Here is a 15,171-nt window from a genome sequence, read left to right on the forward strand (position 1 = left end):
CGCAGTCACAGCCCATGTTTCACTGCCATGTAGCATGTCTGTTCGTACACATACGTCATACAGTCTGCCTTTTACTCTGAGTGAGAGTCCCTTTGTCACCAGCAGAGGTAAGAGCTCTCTGAACTTTGCCCAGGCTATTCTTATTCTAGCCGCTACACTTTCAGCGCACCCTCCCCCACTACTAACTTGGTCACCCAGATAGCGGAAGCTATCAACTACCTCTAGTTTTTCTCCCTGGAATGAAATAGAAGTTGTTTCCTGTTTGTTTACAGTGTTTATTGCACCTGAACATCTGCCACATACAAAAACTAACTTCCTAGTTAACCTACCTTTGATATTGCTGCACCTCTTATGTGTCCATAGCTTGCACTGGGTACATCTTATAGAGTTACTACCTACTCCTTTTCTACATACTGAGCAGGGCCATCTACATGAAGGGGTTTGTGTTTTATCTACCTTCCTACTTATTAGGATTTTGGTTTTAGCTAGGTTGACTCTAAGGCCCTTCGATTCTAGTCCTTGCTTCCACACCTGAAACTTCTCCTCTAGTTCTGATAGTGACTCCGCAATTAGTGCAAGGTCATCAGCATAGAGGAGCTCCCAGGGGCAACCTGTCTTGAATTCCTCTGTGATCACCTGGAGGACTATGATAAATAGGAGGGGGCTGAACACGGAACCTTGGTGGACCCCTACCTCTACCCAGAATTCTTCACTGTACTCATTTCCAACCCTCACCTTACTGACAGCATCTCTGTACATGGCTCCCATAGCTCTCACTAACCATTCTTCTATCCCAAGTTTCCTCATTGACCACCAGATAAGGGATCGGGGGACCTTGTCAAAGGCTTTCTCCATGTCAACGAAAGCCAGGTACAGAGGCTTATCCTTGGTTAGGTATTTCTCCTGCAGCTGTCTTACTAGAAATATGGCATCAGTGGTGCTTTTACCTGGCACGAACCCAAACTGCATCTCATCTAAATTGATTCGCTCCCTAATTAGTTGGGCTATGACCCTCTCCGTAACTTTCATAACCTGATCTAACAACTTGATGCCTCTGTAATTATTTGTATCTAAAGCGTCACCTTTACCTTTGTAGCAGTTGACTATGGTGCTGCTACACCAGTCATTGGGTATGACTCCTTCGTGTATCACCTGGTTCGTAATACGGGTGACTAGGCTATAGGCAACACTGCCAGATATTTTGAGCATCTCTGCAGTGATTCCTGATGGGCCGGGGGCTTTCCCTGTCTTCATACTCTTAATTGCTTTATCTACCCTGGTACTGTCAACTCAGATAGCTGGTCCCTCTGTTGGGTCGACATACGGCAGACTCTCTTTCTCCCATTCATTCTCTTTATTAAGCAATCTATCGTAGTGGCATCTCCAGACCTCTTTCTTTGCAGCCTCATTTAGTGCAAGCATACCATCATCCATGCGAATACATTTCTCTCCTACGACATCACTATTCTTGTAGGAGAGAAATGTGTTCGCATGGGATCATCTTCATATAAACAAGGTTGTTTATTCTCAGTCTTCCATGTAAAACAAGTCTAGTTATGGGAAAACATTACCTTGTTTGAAAAAAGATGAAGGGTATCTGGGCTTAGAAAATCTGCTTCAACAAATTCTGCAAGCATGGAAAAGTGAATGTTGATGATAATGATATGTATAATCATCATTTAACATCCATCCTTCATGCTGGATCAACAGGATTCAATGACTTGGAGGACTAAGTTATGCTTCAATAGTTTGCTTTAATATGGTTTCTATGACTAGATGCCCTTTTTAATGCCAGTCTCTTTACAGAATATACTGGGTGTTTTACATGGTACCAGCTCCAATGAGGTTGCCATGTTACTCACAAAACTAAAAAGCCCTCTCCCCTAAGTGAGACATGTTAGGTGTTGAGAGGTTAAAGTATGACAGGTGGACAGGAACTGGTTTTTTGCCTCAGAAGAAGTACATGGCTATTTTGAACTATGTAAGTGTGGATAGGAGTAATCATTGAAGCTGGAAAAAGTGACAAAGACAGTGGTAAACTTTAACAAACCACATGTTTTAGCAAACTGTGATACTAATGACAAGACATTGGTGTTGCAATAAATTCTTGTCAATAAACAAGTGGCAATCTGAAAAAAAAAAAAAACGAAAATAAAACATCAGTAATTGCGTTTTTTCTATTTATCTTTTATTTGTTTCAGTTATTGGACTGTGACCATGTTGGGGCACTGTAATTCAGTAATTATGTTTTAAGTAGAAAATATTATAACTATCATCATCAAGAATAATTTAACCTTACAATGCAGCCATTCTATAATTCTATAATATAAATTGAACAATTATTATTTCTTTCTCGAGGTTCACACCAAACAGCTGGGTGGATTTGCATGAAACATGGCACAAGTGTGGAGACGGGTGTATAGATTGGAATGCACTTTGTATTTTTTTCCTAGCCCCCATAGTTACCAAGAAAATCGATTAAAACAACCTCCGTGCATGCATGCTTATGTGAGTGTGTGTCACTGAAGCCATTCATACATATATACATAACCACTCTCTCTCTCTTTCTCACTCACTCACTCTCTCTCGGTTTTTCTCTGTCAATCACTCACACATTCACTTACAATAAAAACTGAATGGAAAATTTCAGTTCTCTCTCTCTCTCTTTCTTTCTCTCTCATATACACACACACACCATCAACATTACTCTGTCTCACACAACCCATCAAACATACACACACACACACACACAGACATACGCACGCACATCAATTCTTTCGTCTCAAAAGAAGTTCAGTCATAAAACTGTCCATGTCACTTTTCATTTGATGCCCACTTCAAAAAATCCCCTCTCCCCCAAACACATCATCATCATCATCGTTTAACGTCCGCTTTCCATGCTAGCGGGAGTTGGACTATTTGACTGAGGACTGGTAAGCCAGAAGGCTGCACCAGGCTCCAATCTGATTTGGCAGAGTTTCTACAGCTGGATGCTCTTCCTAACGCCAACCACTCCGAGAGTGTAGTGGGTGCTTGTACGTGCCACCGGCATGAGGGCCTGTCACACACTACTGGCAATGGCCATGCTCAAAACGGTTTTTTTTACATGCCACCTACACTGCGCCAGTCATCGAGTATGGTTCAATTACGATTTCACTTGCCCCAACAGGTCTTCGCAAGCAGAGTTTAGTGTCCAGTGAAGGAGAAGTTGACATGGGTGCCAATCGTCGGATTTGGTTTGATTTCGATTTCAGATTTCAAATTCCAAATTTACTTGCCTCAACAGGTCTTCGCAAGCAGGGTTTTTAGTGTCCAATGAAGATACGAATTAGTGAGTTGGCTACACTTCTGGCAGAGATCACAGATTATGCTCTCACTTGCCTTGCCGGGTCTTCTCACGTACTGCATATTTCCAAAGGTCCGGGTCACTGGTCATTACCTCGGTGAGGCCTAAAGTTCGATGGTTGTGCTTCACCACCTCATCCCAGGTCTTCCTGGGTCTACCTCTTCCAGAGGTTCACTCAACTGCTAGGGTGTGACACTTTTTCACAGTTATCCTCATCCATTCTTGCCACATGTCCATACCAGCGCAATCGTCTCTCTTGCACACCACAACTGATGCTTCGTAAGTTCAACTTTTCTCTCAAGGTACTTACACTCTGTCGAGTATGCACACTGACATTACACATCCATCGGAGCATACTGTCTTCGTTTCTTGCAAGCTTACGCATGTCCTCAGCAGTCTCGGCCAATTGTTTCACTGCCATGTAGCATGGCTGTTCGTACACATGCATCATACAGTCTGCCTTTTACTCTGAGTGAGAGGCCCTTTGTCACCAGCAGAGGTAAGAGCTCTCTAAACTTTGCCCAGGCTATTCTTATTCTAGCAGCTACACTTTCAGTGCACCACTCCACCCACTACAAACTTGGTCACCTAGGTAGCGGAAGCTATCAACTACTTCTAGTTTTTCTCCCTGGAGTGTGGCAAAGGTTGTTTTCTGCACATTTTCAGTGTTTATTGCTCTTGAGCATCTGCCACATACAAAAACTATCTTGCTAGTTAGCCTTCCTTCGATATTGCTGCACCTCTTATGTGTCCATAGCTTACACTGGATACATCTTATGGAGTTTCTACCTACGCCTTTTCTACAGATTGAGCAGGGCCATCTACCTGAAGGGGTTTGTGTTTTGTCTACCTTCCTACTTACTAGGACTTTGGTTTTAGCTAGGTTGACTCTAAGGCCCTTCGATTCTAGCCCTTGCTTCCACACCTGAAACTTCTCTAGTTCTGATAGTGACTCGGCAATTAAGGCAAGGTCATCAGCATAGAGGAGCTTCCAGGGGCAACCTGTCTTGAATTCCTGTGTTATTGCCTGGAGGACTATGATAAATAGGAGGGGGCTGAGGACTGAACCTTGGTGGACCCCTACCTCTACCCGGAATTCTTCCCTGTACTCGTTGCTCGGCCACTGATCGAGAGATAAAATACAAACCACCTCCTGCTGACTGCAAAGCTCCTGCCAAATTAGCCGCAAAAAATACACACACACACACGTCCATTTCATATGTCTTTCATTTTCTCTCTGATTATACACACGTCCAATACAATAGCTCTCACATACATTTTCGTCTTCAACAGGTATGTATCTATTCTATAATATAAATTGTTTTTCTATAAGCGTATAACAATTACTTATTCCATACTTCTTCACTTAGCTTTTATTTTCACTTTTCTTAAATTGGATACGTCTGCTACTAATTCTTACATACAATTTTCCTGTTAATTCTTACAGCTTCATTTTCAGCTTCATTCCAAACGTCTATTTTTTCCTAGCCCCCATACTTACCGAAAACATCGATTAAAATTTTTTCTCATGCAATTCCCCTTTCTTTTGCCATTAACACAACCAGTTGCTCACACACCTTACAGTTTATCATTCAAACTACATAATATGCAGAATTGTTGCATTAATACAGTAGGGTGTTTTGAGGGAGACTTGGCTACTATTTCTACCAGGTCTACCTACCATGTAGAGGTCTGAACTTATTTATCATTCACAGATTTGCATTTCAAACATTTAACATAATCTTTTCCATAAATCAACTATCGTAAAACTTTTCTACCACGACCTCACATATTCTATATATGTGTATGTACCCTAAAAGATGTGATTAGACAGAGGTCCAATAGAATAGTTCTCATAAACAGACTACCTATGATTATACACACATCCAATAGCTCTCACATACATTTTTGTCTTCAACAGGTATGTAGCTATTCTATAATATAAATTGTTTTCTATAAACGTATAACAATTACTTATTCCATACTTCTTAGCTTTTATCTTCATTTTCTTAAATTGGATACGTCTGCTATTAATTCTTACATACAATTTCCCTGTTAATTCTTATGGCTTCATTTTCTGTTAAAGCAATTCTTAACATCAACTTTTTAATGCCTCTTCTATTTTTTCCTAGCCCCCATACTTACCGAGAACATCAATTAAAATTTTTTCTCATGCAATTCCCCTTTCTTCTGCCATTAACACAACCAGTTGCTCATACACCTTACAGTTTATCATTCAAACTACATAATATGCAGAATTGTTGCATTAATACAGTAATGTGTTTTCAGGGAGATTTGGCTGCTATTTCTACCAGGTCTACCTACCATGTAGAGGGTGAACTTATTTTTCATACACAGATTTGCACTTCAAACATTTAACATAATCTTTTCCATAAATCAACTATCGTAAAACTTTTCTACCATGACCTCACATTTTCTATGTATGTGTGTGTACCTTAAAAGACGTGATTAGACAGAGGTCCAATAGAATAGTTCTCAGAAACAGACTACCTACATATTCTTTCTTCACAACTCCTGAAGCGGTTTCCTGCGAAGATACTTCCGCCCTTCCCCCCACCCCATTTTCTCACAAACTTCTTTATTTCAAAAGTTTTTTTTGACAAAAATCCCCATTTTCGGATACAAATGACTTATTCCATCGATTAAAACTTTCTTTAATGCAATTCTCCTTTTTTCTGCCATTAACACAACCAGCTGCTTACACACCTTACAGTTTCTCATTCAAACAACATAAAACGCATAATTAAAAGGCACAGGGTCAATCATTGCAAATGGTTGGTTTCAATCTCCCAGAGCAAGTGTTCGCCCACTGTCAACTTTACATTGGATGTTCCTGTGTTGGTGCATCAGAAGGGAAGACGAGAAACATTGCCTACAAAGAAGCGCTCCACTGAAAAGACGGCATTTCTTCACATCTTCCAAATCACCCCAGTCTCAAAAGCTTTGTACTTGCTGTGCTAGCTAACGTAAGTCAATGACACACAACTTCACTCACTCACTCTATCTCTCTTTCTCACCCTCTTTGTCTCATCCACACACACACACACACACACACACACACATGCACATCCATTTCATATAGCTTTCAATTTCTGATCTCTACAAATAAAATTTTTACAGATACAACTGCTTACAAAAATTGGGATTAATGTATAATTTCTTTCTATGTTCATCTATATATATAAAAATGAGAATGTGTGTCTGTCTGTCTGTCTATGTGTGTGAATCCCTAAAACTCGAGAACTACGCAACCAATTTCATTCAAATTTTACAGATGCCTTACTTAGGGTTCCAGTTGTGTTTTAGTAAAAAAAAATTTTAACTTCTTGCAGAGTTCGAGCCCATGGCAACATAATATCTCCTCCACTATTTAAGTATTACGTGTCAAAAGTGAAACAAAAACACTCATGTCAAATACTTTCACTTTAAAAATGAAACTATTCTACTAACTGAAACAATCACATTTCGATACTGTAATGACAGATACTTTCAGAGAGAGAGAAAGAGATGTATATGTATACATATAGATGTATATGTACAAGTATATGCATAGATATATATATATAGATATAGATCTATATGCATACATGTATATGTATACACATGTGTAGATGTATATATATATATATATATATATATATATATATATAGATGTACATGTAATATGTACATATATATACATGCATACAGATATCTATACATATATACACCCATCACACACAAACACATGCACACAAACACACACATTAGTCATTTGTTTTCTTATCCAAAACTACCTCAAAAGTACTGAACGGATCTTTATGAAATTTGGAAATTATATTCTATGTATAATGGCCATAACTCCCATGAAAATTCATATATTTTTGATGTTGATGAAATTTTAATCCGAACATAACAGATGAGCATTATTTGTAATTCAACGGTACAACAGTGTAAGACTACCCTTTCAGATATACTTACATTGTGATTTCTGCAATGTGGTGCATAAATTGTCAAGTAAATGAGACGCATCTTTGCCTCCACTGATTCACTTGCAAAGTGTTGAGTAAAATTATTTCGTTGCAGACCTCCTTTGGGTCTTTTTATTATCACTACGACACACATAGTCCCCAGTTGGTAACATTGATTTCAAGGCCCTCCTAGATGAGAGACTGGCATTCCACTTAATGTCTATGTTCCATGCTGGCATGGATTGGAGAGTTATTAATGTAGAAATATGGTATCGTAGCTACTAACAGTTGAGGGTTGCGTAGTCTAGAAGGCGTTTTTAGATTTCATTATTCTCTTTAACCCGGGCAAAGCCGGGTATTTCTGCTAGTAATTAAATAAATGCTTTAATGATTAGACAGACGTCCAATAGAATAGCTCTCAGAAACAGACTACATACAAATTCTTTCTTTACAACTCCTGAAGCCATTTTCTGACAAGTGGAGGGGGGGGGTTGAAATCTTCATATAGCTAGAGGCTCCAATCGAAACAGGGGACCCGAAATGATAAGGTTGAGAAACGCTGTTATAGATTATGCCTAAGTGAAAACGATCACAGCCACATCATCCAAACAGACCAGGTGAAACTGGGTTTAGCTGCTAGTTATGTATCTAAGATTTCATTGTGAACATAACATCCTAAATAACTTATAGTAGATATTCCTAAACATCTACACACCTTTATTACACAGATATTTATAACCAACAAGCTATACAACATAAAATCCAATAAAAACTCAATTTTTCTACATAATCAACCTGCAACTGTTGCATCAACTAAGTCAAGATGTTCAGCTGTGTTTGTGGAAAATTCCTAACACTAAGACATTGCTTAGTCTCTCCATACAATTCTTTAATTAAATCATACATTAGATAAATGGGATCTATTTCAAAACGGGGGCACCAGTATTTTCTTAACGAAACACTAACGAAACACTTTGAAACTTGGGACACTGGTAGAATGTGTCATATAAAACATCTTTTACTCTTAGTCTTCTTAACAAAAAAACGTACATCGCAAGTTATTCCATGTTAAAGTTGTCGTATTTCTGTAATTTCAACCAATCACTGACGTCTATTCAGCTGAATAGAGTTACTGCTGGGCGGTCATAAAAATGTTATTCCCTGTGACATATTTCATCCGGTTTAATCGTAATTTATACGCATATATTATTTATATAATAAATTACGCTGTGCATATCTATGTGTGTAACAATTTTAGAGTTCGGATTCTAGAGTTAGGGTTAGTTTTAGGGTTAGGGTTAGGGTTAAGGGCTAGGGTTAAGGGTTAACAGTCTAGTTAGGGTTAGGGTTAGGGGATTAATACGATATACACCGTTACAGCGCTAACTGTTTTCAACTGAATAGACGTCAGTGATTAGTAGAAATTATCGAAATAAGACAATTTTTTACATGAAATAAATTTGAATACAAAAATTTTTTTCTGTTCTATAACACAAAATAGATAAGTATATGAAGTTTGAAAGTCTTTCAGTACCAAAAACACTACATAAAACATAAATGAAAACTGGTGCCCCCGTTTTGAAATAGATCCGATAAATGAACTTCCCAAAGATGAAAATCAAAACTTCTGTTCTTTTAGAGTGTGTTTGTGTGTCTTCCTGTATGAACAAACATAAGAAAAATGGAGTGAATAAATAATTGCTTCTAACAGAGATCAGAAACTGAAGCAGAGTGTTAGCTGATTAAATTAAACCTAGTACTTAACTGATATTTTATTTTATGAACCCAAGGAAAATGAAAGGCAATGCTGATCTTAGCAGAATTTGAACTCAGATCTGAAATATCTGGAACAAATAAGTCAATTTAACCAATGCTTTACTGATTCTGCCACTCCACTATCCCATAGTTGTTGATAATGTTTCTAATTTATGAACAAGGCCAGCAATTTTGAGTGGAGGAATTTGATTGACACCATCAACCCCAAGACTTTTTACTTTATTGACCCTAAAAGGATGAAAGGCAACAAAAACTCCAGTGGAATATGAACACAGAATATAAAAAATCGAAACAAATACCACAAGGCATTTTGTCCAACACTAATGATTCTGTCAATTAAAACAGTTGTTATTCAGAATTTTGTGTTATTACTTTTCAACAGGACTGAAATATTTAAATTACAAGCTTAGATAGGTGTTAAATATTTGGTCTAAATGAGGTCAGAACTCTGACACTGAACATTTTAACCACCATATTTCTGGTAGTTTATATTCTCCTCTAAAATACATTTGAACAACACTTAGCAATGACTACAGAAAGAATGAAGAAGGAGTGAAGAGCTAGGGAAGCATTGCATTTTTGATAACTGAAGCAGAGAGAAGAAAGGAAGAGAGGAAGGACGGGTGAAAAGGAGAGACATCTATAGAACAAGGAAAAGAGTTGATTATTGTTTCAGGAAATAAGTAAAATGTAATTGAGTATGACAGAGAAGAAATGTGCACAAGATTCAGCAGGCAGATTCTTTTACTGATATTGGGAAAAGGATGAGATGGCAGTTTAGTGATTATTTTCAGTCTTCTGTAAAATATCTTTGAACAATATATAGCTACTAGAGAGTCTTTGACACATTTGAAAGTTATGAAAGAGAATTCTTAATAGAGTGCATATAGGATTATGAGGAGTTTCCAAAAGAAAGTTCACCCATAAAATTGCAATGTTATCAGCTTGTAATCTGAAAAAAGTTTATAAGGTTAAACTTTCACTGATACCAAATTCTGCAGAATATGGTTTTGACAAATTCTACCATGGACAATAGCATATTGAAATGTGTTATACTTTTGTCTTTTAGTTGTCATTTAGTGAGAATGAGGAGGTATTTCTTTTTTTTTTTTTTTTTTTTTGGCTATCATAAAGAGTATGCATGTTGGCTATATCTGCTTGTATATGTATGTTCTGTTGAGCCTCACTATAATGACTCACTTTGCTTTGCTAAATTCACTCCAGTAAAATATATCAACTCCTTCTTGAAATATTTGTCATCTGGTGGCCATAGTAATACTGGCCTAATTACATTGGAGTTAGTCAAATAATAGAAAAATTGTAGTTTTTTTTCTGCTGATAGGAAAATCGAATTTTTTATGATGTTCCTAACATAGAGGTAACTAACTTTCAGGGTATTCTTGTAAAATATTTGATGATATCTATAACCTTTTGAGAATTAATTTTGTGTTAGATTTAATAATGTTTCGATGATATTGGGTGCCACATACATGTTGTAAGGCGGACTACATTAGACAGTGTTGCATGGTGTGACATTTTGAGGAAGTGCAAGGTTTAACTATATGGTATATATTGTACTTAATCATGAATTCTTTTCTTTCAAGGCATTGTTATAATAGGGCACAATTTGACAAAATACTTGAAATATGTTAGTTAATATTCTTTTCTACTCTAGGCACAAGGCTCGAAAATTTTGGGGGAGGGGGCCAGTTGATTAGATCGATCCCAGCATGCAACTGGTACTTAATTTATCAATCCCAAAAGGATGAAAGGCAAAACTGACCTCGGCAGAATTTGAACTCAGAATGTAAAGACAGACAAAATACTGCTAAGCATTTCGCCTGGTGTGCTAACGTTTCTGCCAGATCACCGCCTTAATATGTTGGTTAATATTATATACTAAATTATTAACAATGGTGGTGTAACTAGAGAGCTTTACATATACCAGTTTTTCATTTAGCTTCCTAATACAGGCATGTTTACTAGAGCTAAAGTATAATGTAATACCTAAAATACTGATTACATTGAGTTAAATTCTTTGAGTGTATTAATATCTTTCTAAGCCTATCTATAGTGGGTGATTAACAGGCCATCATTTCTATAAATACCAAAGTCTATGAGAAAGCTTAAGATATGTACTTCGATTAGCCTACAAACCTCAACACCACTGTAAAAGACCATAGCCACATCAAATAGCTTGTCATCATTATGTTTTGTCCAAACACAATCTTAAAAAAATAGTAAAGGTTTTCTAGGTTGCATAAGGATGCTACTTTCAAAAGCACTATGTGTGTGTATATATATCATTATCACCATTCAATGTTTGTCTTCCATTATGGCATGGGTTGGATGGTTTGACAGGATCCAGTGAGCCCAAGAACTGTATCAGGCTTCAATACCTGCTTTGGCATGGATGCCCTTCTTAATGCCAACCAATTTACAGAGTGTACTGGGTGCTGTTTTCATGACACTGGCACTAATGAAGTTGCCAAGTAACTTGCATAACAAAGAAAAAGACCCTCAAATGATTAGGGTTGTAGTAGAGAGGAGGATTGTTTTATGGCACGTGTTGAGAGGCTAATGTATTATAGAGGGTGACTTATAAATACTGCCTTGTTTTATATAAGGATAGATGTGAGTAGCTGAGAACAAGACAAAAATGATAGTGATGAGGTAAGAGTGTACTTTCAAGATTCAAGAAGGTGAATGAATATAAGAAAGAATATGAACAGAGGTCGGAAAGAGTGGGTAAGTTCATAAAAGTGCGAGAAGAGAGTAACAGTTAAGATGCTTGCTAAGACTTATAAAATGCCACAAATAAGTTTGTAGTAGGCATGAAGGATATTCAAGACCCTGAACACCAATGAAGATCAAGCATGTATCCTGTTTCAGAGAAATTTCAAACCAGGGACTATTGACAACTCCCAGAAATCCTTGGTCTTAGCATGCTACGAGGAAGCATTGCTAATTTGGAATAATCTTAATAAGCACAGTTGTGTCATCAGTTGAACCTGTCTAGGCGGCACACAGAATGACAAATTGTTCTGCACTCATTTGTTCAGTGTCTGAACATCATTAACTTGTGGAATTATGTTGAACAGCTGTTGCCATACGAAAGACAGATCTAACTATCAGTCAAGTCCATTGTGAAGATCATACTGTCACCTGCCTCTTACTGAAAAAACCAGGCAGTTTTCCTCTGCTTGGTAGCCTTAGTGAAAAAGACTGTATAGTGAGCAAGACTGAAAGGGATGAAGACAGATATTTTTTTTTTTTGCAACTGATCCTTCAATTGCTTCTTCAAGTTTTATTTCGAAGAGAAGGTGATGGATGAGATAGAGATGCTACTCTCCAATAAGTTTATTGAAAGTTAAATGAGTGTAACTTGAATAGTTGCTTGCATAAATGGGACTACTTTCAGCATGTGCATATTGGCCAAGGAATTCAGTTGAAAGAAGGTCCCTGTACTAGTTAGGACACTCCTGGATCTGTAGTGTTCATTATTGGGCCTAAGTAGTTATCCCAAAGTTATTGGGACTTTTTCACACTACTGTTAATTCTCTTTTAACACAATGTAAGCCCCCTGTCGTGTTGTATCTAGGCCTTCTAAGTAACTCCAGTGTTTTGGGAGCCCTTTTGGCTATTAAAGAAAAAAATCATTGTTATTGCCTTTAGTCAAACATAAATCTATGGACATCTTATTGGTATATACAAGGTAGTATCAAAAGGTTCCCAGACAATTTATGTTTAATAAAAAATAACTTATTTACCTAAGTTTTTACAAAATCTCCTTTGAAATAGTCACCTTACGCAGCAATACACCAGTCCCAGCATTCCTGCCACTTTTGGAATCTGGCCTGGAAGTCATTTTCCATAAGCAAATCAAGGACCTTCTGTGATTTGTTCCCGATTTCAACAATGATGTTAAAATAGCAACCTTTGAGCTATATTTTCATTTTGGGGAAGAGATGGAAGTCCACAGGTTATAAAATTGGCAAATACGGCAAGTGTGGAAGTGATACCATGTTTAAGCTGATGAATTTTCTCTGCATTTCCCAGGGTAATGCTTGTGGCAGATCTTCCAGATCACTCATTGTCTTCCACAGACATTCTTTCACTTTTGGAGTGCCCATGCCACTCAAAACATTGTAAACAACCCACTGCTTTGTTGCCATAAGCTTGCTGAAACATGCTCAATGTCTCTGTAGCAGACTTCCCAAGTTTAATGCAAAATTTCAAGTTGGCTCTCTGTTCTAACTTCCTGTCCATGACGAAAATCGCAGACTAAAACATACACATGATCACAAAGACACAAATTTCACAACTTGCGAAGTAAACACAGCGATGTCACTTGGCACACTGCTTCATGAAGGTCACTGGTAGCTCTCACTGTGCATGCAACTGTGTGCTACCATCTGTTGGCATACTACAGAACTAGTCTGGGAACTTTTTTGATACCACCTTTGTATATAATCATTTAATGAAAACAATGGAAGAAAATCATGCAAATAGAAAAAAAGAGCAGACATATTAAATACGAAGTTCATTAGTCTGGATTGACATCATTAATGAATGAAACTGCACATAAAAGAGAGAAGTTAGCAGTTTTACCTCTGGTAAACAACTGTGGAACAAGTGACAGAGATAGGTGCACATAACACACACAGTCTTTGGCAGTATAGTGTTACATGGTGTTATAGGACAGTGACTTATGAGACGGCAATAATGATGATGTCACAAATACACTATAGATATGATGAAAAGACAGTGAAATTAATTGCATTATTAAATATACTGAGAGAGAGAGAGCGGTGAGAGACAGAGATGGAGGGAGGAAGGGAGAGAGAGAAAGAGACGCCAATCTATCAATACATATTAACATTAATTTGGGTAACTATGTAGTGAAAAGGGAAAATATCCGAAGGTTATCAGAAAAGTAGGCAAACCAAAAGTTATTCCCCAGAATAAATTCACAAATGGTTTATAATAAAAAGAATTGGTCCATTATGGGGTGATGGTCAAAGGAAGTAAATGACTGGTAGATTACTGGTACCTCTCATTCACCAACCATCTTAAAATATACACACACACACATACAGGAATATATATATATATATATATATATATATATATATATATATATATATATATATATATATATGCAGAAATATATATATATATATATATATAAGTGAACAGACAAACGAAAGAAGAGCACTCAACACATTTTTTGAAGTTACATGTATAGATTAAAAAAGTTGGATTCAGAATCCTTGGTGCACTGAGTTTCAAGCATGTGGCTAGTCTTTGGCCATTGGAGTGTGAATGAGAGTTTGACTGAAGAGAGTCAATGTTTATTACAGGACGTTATCCTGTGATTGGTCGAGAAAGGTCACGTGGTATTGGTATCAGTAATTCAGTGACAGTAGTTAGATAGAAAATATTACATGGTAAACGGGAAATCGGCCACATGGTGTGCAGGAAATCGAATGTGTGGTGATCAGGAAATCAACCATGTGGTGGGCAAGATATTGGTCATGTGGTTAGGGGGAAGTAGGAAGGGGAGGTAGATGTGGGGGGTATATATGTAGATGTATATGCCCATATATCTGCATGTATGCATCAGTACTTATATGAGTGTGTATGTACGCTAAGATATACATTCACACATCTGTGCACACGCTCACACACACACACGCACACACACACACACACAAACACAGACACACACCCAAAGCCCCACACACATGCACATGTATACACACACAAGGACACACAAACATGCACTCACACACGTGTGTACATCTTTATCTCCATTTTACATATGCACATACACATGAGCGTGCATGTGTACAAACATGCACATGCATGGGTGCACCTGTGCACACATCTGTGTGCATGCATATGGTAAACAGATGCACATGTGCACTCGCACACTCATACTTGTGTAGTTCTGCACAAGAAGTGATAGTATGCAGGTAGACAGGCATAGAGAAGTGTTGGGGATTGGTGATTTGCAGTGCTGTTCATGGGGTTAATTTGTAATGGTGACCTTGGTGCAGGTGGTGCTAGAGGTGG

The sequence above is a fragment of the Octopus bimaculoides genome, chromosome 8 (assembly GCF_046866305.1).
Source record: "Octopus bimaculoides isolate indiv1 chromosome 8, ASM4686630v1, whole genome shotgun sequence".
Taxonomy (NCBI): Eukaryota; Metazoa; Mollusca; class Cephalopoda; order Octopoda; family Octopodidae; genus Octopus; species Octopus bimaculoides.